Source organism: Tupaia chinensis, unplaced genomic scaffold (assembly GCF_000334495.1).
Source record: "Tupaia chinensis unplaced genomic scaffold, TupChi_1.0 Scaffold000706_1, whole genome shotgun sequence".
NCBI classification, from domain to species: domain Eukaryota; kingdom Metazoa; phylum Chordata; class Mammalia; order Scandentia; family Tupaiidae; genus Tupaia; species Tupaia belangeri.
Window position 1 is genome coordinate 1232811 of NW_006160229.1, and position 6130 is coordinate 1238940.

Below are 6130 nucleotides of genomic sequence, written 5' to 3' on the forward strand. Positions count from 1 at the left end.
CTTTCCCTTTCCTTCTCTCACTCTCTCTCATAAATGTATCTATAAGTATCTAAAACTTGAATTCTTATAACTGACCAGAATGAACCTGGAGGGGAGAGACCTTGTGCTGACTGCTGTCCTGTGGGTTTACCTGAAGGATGCATGTGCCCAGAAGGCAGAGTGACTGAAGTTGACCCCCACTGCAGGGAGGGAGTATGGATGTTGGCTGCTATAGAGTGACCCATCAGAATTGTATCAACTTCAATAGTGGACCAGTGCCATTGCTGCTTCAGTTTATCAGAGCTACACAAGTTTCAATCCTTCATTTGCTTATATGGGTCTTATTGAAAACTTGACTGAGAATTATTTTGCTATGAAAGCTCATCTCCTAGCACATCTGGGGATACAGTCTTTTAAGCAAGTCTGTTTTCTCTCCCAGATGTTGTCACGTGTAATAAAGCCTTCCTTGACAAACCTCATGAGGCAGAGTGGCTTTTCTCGCTGGGAGTGACTGATATCCTGTCTATACCTACTTTTAGTTTGGAACATCCACATCATACTACCACCCTTAGTAAACTACTATTTCTTGCTTAGACTTTTTGATTAACAGGTGCCTAACTCATCTCTCCCCTGTCCCTACTCCGATCTCCACTCTTGCTCTTCTATTATGCCATCTTCTTTATTACAGCAAAGTAGCCATTGCAAAACATAAATGTGATCACATCACTCCTCCACTTAAGAACCACTCTCTGAATGGTTTCCCATCATGCTTAACATGACCTACAGTGCCCTTTGTGACCTGCTCCCCACCCGCCTCACCAGCCTCATTATTTATCATCTTCCCCTCACCCACTTACAGCTTCGCCTCAAAGCCTTCCTTCTGTCCCACTGTTACACCTTAATTAAAGCCTTTAGTAGGCTTGTCCTTCTGCCCCCAATGCTCTTATTTAGGATCTTTGAATAACTGTCTCCTTTTACTTTTTTTCTTTTTATTTAAGTTTATTTCTTGAAAGAGAAAAGAAATACCCTCAACAGGGTCTCATCCCTTCTCCCAGCCCTCCCAGCCAGTAAGTATCATGGCAGCACATGCCCATCATACAAAGGTTGACAAGGAAACTGAGTCCATGATCTTCCATATGGATCCAGCATCACTTGAGCAGCATGTTACCATTGCACCACCAAGCTGAACCTGATTATCTTCTTCCTGTTACTTTGATCATAATTTAAATGTCATCCTCTCAGAGGCTGGCAGGTGGCATGCTGATTAAAGGTGTTGTACTCCCACGTGGTCAACCGCAGTTTGAGTCTCGGACCTGGTGGCTTCCTTTCTCACTTTCTCTTTGTCCCTCTTTGGTCAAATTAAAACAAACAAATAAACAAACAAACAGTTCAATAAAATAATTCGTTAAAAAATTGTCATCCTCTCAAGGAAACTTTCTCTGAACTCCCAGTCTAAAGCAGTCTCCTAAGCACTTTCAGTCCCCTCAACCACTTATAATTCTTTTTGTAGTACTAGCCACTTCTAATAGTGTCCTTATTTATTTGGTTTTACATATTTATGTATTTGTCATCTGTCCCCAAGCAGACATGAGATAAGGAGCGACCTGTTTTGTCCAAAATTCTTTCTTTAGAGTCTAGAACCAGTGCTAAATACATAGTAGGAACTCAATAATTTTTTTTAGATTTTTGCCATAGGGCATGTGCACATGCTGGAGAGAGATAGAGTAAATTAGAAAGAGAGAGAGAGAGAGAGAGAAATCACCCCCAGTAGGAATGGCCATGCCACAGTCCCTTCTCTTTCAGTTTCTTCTCGGGATTTTGGGCATGTATGAGCACGTGTTTTTCTCGGGATTTTGGGCATGTATGAGCACAAGCCATCATGTCCGGGGCTTAAACCATAAAGTTGGGCATATGGGATCCAGTGGTTTAACCACTATGCCACCTGCTGGCCCAAGAACTCAATAAATATTTTTGAAAGATCAAATGAGGTGAATGCACTGAACAACATGCAGACACAAGGACCAATACCTTGTTTAAGGTACTGGTTGAGGTAAAGAACCTGTTGAAGGAAAGAAACATCATCTCCTCCATCAGGCTTGCTCATTGCCTTTCTTCAAACTAGCAGGGAGAGAATAGCACCAGGACTATAATTATCCAGAGACTCAAATGCATCCACATAACAGAGTAGCTCATTCAAAGTATGCATTGGTGGTGGCCTGATGGACATGGAAAATTAGCCAAACTGCACAAAACAGTGTAACATTCACTCACTCTTTTGTTCATCCATTCAGTTAGCAAATATTTGCTGGGTATCTACCTATATAAGAAACTTTGCAAAGCATAGTAGAGGAAATACACATTTGGGGCCCAAACAGTGTGTTGATAGAATAGTTAGTTTTGAAGCAAATTATGTAAAATCCAAAGAGACAAATCATAGGGGAAGGTGAGAGCCAGAGGGGGGAGAAGAGGCAGAAGAAGAATGGAGGAAGAAGAACAATTCGGGTCGAGGAAAAGGCAGGTGTAAAGACTCAGAAGTGCCTGAAGTTGAAAGGAACTCCCCCAAACCTCACAATTAGAAATAATGAAGCGTGCTTATGATCCCAAGAACTCTGGCTCCAGAGTCCATTTTTGGAACATTGTTGCTCTACAAAGTTTAAAATACTAACTTCTTCCAAAATAGGCCATACAAATTTAAAATTATCCTCAGCATCAATATCCCCTACTCCCTTCCCTGACCACTTTCTCCCTCAGTGTTTACTACCACTGCTCCCTTCATTCTTTTGGTTATTATGTGTCCCTCTGCTAACACACTGCCTCGGAAGAATATAGCTTCTATGAGGGCAGAGATTCTTTTTTTTTTTTTTTTTTTTTTTAGAAATTTTGGCTTTAGTGGTAGTGCACTCGCAATTTTCTTCTGATTTTTTTTTAAAATAGATTCTTACCTGTTCTCTTCACTGTTGGATCACAGCAGTGTCTGGCCCAGAGTAGGGCTCGGTGAACATTTGCTGGATGGGGATGGATGGATGAACAGATGCATGAATGAGATGAACTACACTTTCTCAAGGGTTTAAAAGCTATTTGTGATTATTACCAACTGATTATCAACCAAAAGGGTGACTGGTTCCTTTGACAATTCACCAGTTGATATGCCTGACAGGGACTGAATTTTGAGTGTTTGACTTTGAGAACAAGGAATTGACCATAAGAGCATCTATAAGGGCTGTCGTTCATCAGCAGCTTACCAAATTCTCTGTGAGCAGCAGCACAGAATCATCACCAATAAACCTAACCTGGAAAGAGCTCCCAAATGGTCTTTGTTACAAACTGAGCTGTACAAGAGAGTGTATATAGACTCTTTCTATCAATGAGGTTTAAAAATTGGAAGGGGGAGTGCATAAAGGTGGTCTACTACTGTTAAATTATAATAAGCAAAAAAAAGGGAGGAGGGCTTTTTCTCCTATTTTATGACATGAAAGAAAATTCCACATAGCAAAATCAATTGTAATACACTGCTTTGGATTAAACACTTAATATCAACCCAATAAAAGTAAACCAAGGTATCCTATACACATTCCAAAATTGATAATATAAACAAGGGCCCCAAACCTCTTGGGATGAAGAGAATACACTCTATAATTAATGAGAACCTGGGACCAGCAGTTAGTATAATGGCTATGACACTGGACTCCCATGTAGTTGATCGTGGTTCAAGTCCTGGACCCGGTGGCTTGAAACTCACGCCGGGCGCGTGTGAGTGTGTGCCCAAGATCCCGAGAGGAGAATGGAGGAGAAGGGATTGTGGCATGGCCATCCTCCCTGGGGGGTGATTTCTTGCTTTCTGTCTCTATGTCTCTCTCTGTCTGTCTGGTGAGCGCACACGCCCTATAGCAAAAAACCTCTCCAAAAAAAATTAATGAGAAACTAATCAAGTAATAGTTTATTTTAAAAACACAGAGATCTATAGATAACATAACCTAACCTTCAATTTAGAGACAAACGCACTGAGTCCCAAGAAAGTAAAAGCAACATGTCAGTTGCTTCATAGAGTGAAATGCATGCTGGAACCCAAGTATCCTGATGCCCTTCCTCAGCTCTATCCATGATATCACAGAGTTCTCCTAGGCCATGAACCAGATACCACATGAAAATACTCTCTTTTTTGCATTGCATTTGAAATATCTCCATTTCTCAGTGAAAGATGGCCATAGCAGTAAAACACAGTGCTCTGCAAGGCAAACCCACAGGGGAAGGTTGCCATGTGAGGTCTCTGAGCAAAAGAATGTTCTTGGTCTGCAACTGGCTGAAGCTGAGGATGGATCATGACATCAAGACCCTGTTGTGTGTGCCTGTTTCTCTCTGTCTCTGGCATTTATAGAAGAAAGAAATACACTTTTTTAATGTACATTTTTAAAGAAAAGGTTCCCCCCTCAACCTAATCCAAGGTCAGGGATTTTTTTCATGTGGACTTGTTTATCTTAGCCCTTGAGAAGGTGAAGTTTCATTTTTCTCCCAGGCATTTCTCTTCAGGGAAGCCACGGTCACAGGATTTGATCCTCAAATAGTAAAGTACTTTCTTCAATGAGAAGAAGAAAGAGGGACCGGCAGTTAGCATAATGGCTATGTCACTGGACTCCCATGTAGTTGACCATGGTTTGAGTCTTGGACCCGGTGGCTTAAACTCACGCTGGATGCCTGTGCACATGTGCCCAAGATCCTGAGAAGAGAATGGAGGAGAAGGGATTGCGGTGTGGCCATCCCCCCAGGGGGTGATTTCTCGCTTTCTATCTCTCTGTCTCTCTCTGTCTGTCTGGCGAACGCATGCGCCCTATAGCAAAAACCCTCTCAAAAAAAAAAAAGAAAGAAAGAAAGAAAGAAAGAAAGAAAGAAAGAAAGAAAGAAAGAAGAAAGAAAGAAGAAAGAAAGAAAGAAAGAAAGAAAGAAAGAAGAGCAGGGCATGAAATAGGACCCAGTACCTGCACATGGATACAAGATCCAAGATTTGTTTCCCTCCTTTCTCCCAGTCCAGATACTCACCAATGTAAGACATAAACACTTGCTTATAGACCCACATGGGAGACAAAAGGTTGAATTCTATTGTCTGTACATCTGTTTGCATCAATGCAGCGTTCAGAGAGAAGGAGCTGGGTCTACATGATCCCTTTTTCAGAGAACCTCCCATAGCACCATGTGTAACTGGCACTTAAAGTGCTTCTGGATGAGGGGGAACGGTTGCTTCTGCATTATGTACAGCCATTCTTTTCTCAGGAGATCATGAGCACAGAAGAGTCAAGCAGCATAGGGCAACAGAAAGGAAAGTCCAAGGTTATGCCAACAGGGAGGGAATCTTGCTAAATTTCCAACTGTCTTCTGTTCAGCTAGATCAAGTCTGGGAAGTATTCAGCACCCTCCCAGTGGTTGATAGGGCATACCCTAGTCTAATATCAGTATCAAGTACTCAGGCATAGCTCTTCACCCTGAAATACTTTCATCCATTCCTTTATTAGTTCGACACACTTATTGACTCAAGCTACTCTTTTAAACAGGCATTGTGTAGCCACTATGGAGGATACAGAACTTAGGAGTCTAGTTTTAACCAAAGCAGTCTTCTCCACAATGGAGAAAGAGTGAAAAGAGTGGCCAGTCTCTTGTCAGAGATATAAGCAATGTATTCTAAGGGTTCAAAAAAAAAAAAGAAAGAAAGAAACAGACACATGATTTCTGGCTTATAGAATCCAGTGGTATTTGGATTTTGAACTGTGGTTTAAAGAACACATAGTATCTGGACACTGAAAGATGAGAATGGAAAGGAGGTGACATAGGGGGGCTTCTAAGTGGAAGGAACAGCATAGATACAGAGCCATGCAAATGAAAGACCAAGAACTGGACAGATGACAGGATTTCAACATGATCTATGTTTTTTTTTTTTATAGACCACAGATTAGTTTATTTTTAACACCCATCATGCTATGAATTCACAGGGAATAGGTTCCAGTAGCTCAGGCTCCTTTCCATTGGTTCTCACAAAGTGTGCTTCTCTGGGTGGAGCAGGCTGGCACTTTAGTTGAACCCAGGTACCTTTCTCTTTGGCTTCTTTCTTTTTCTGATCATTTTCCTTCACACGTTTTAGGAAGCTATCTCTGCTCTTAGAATG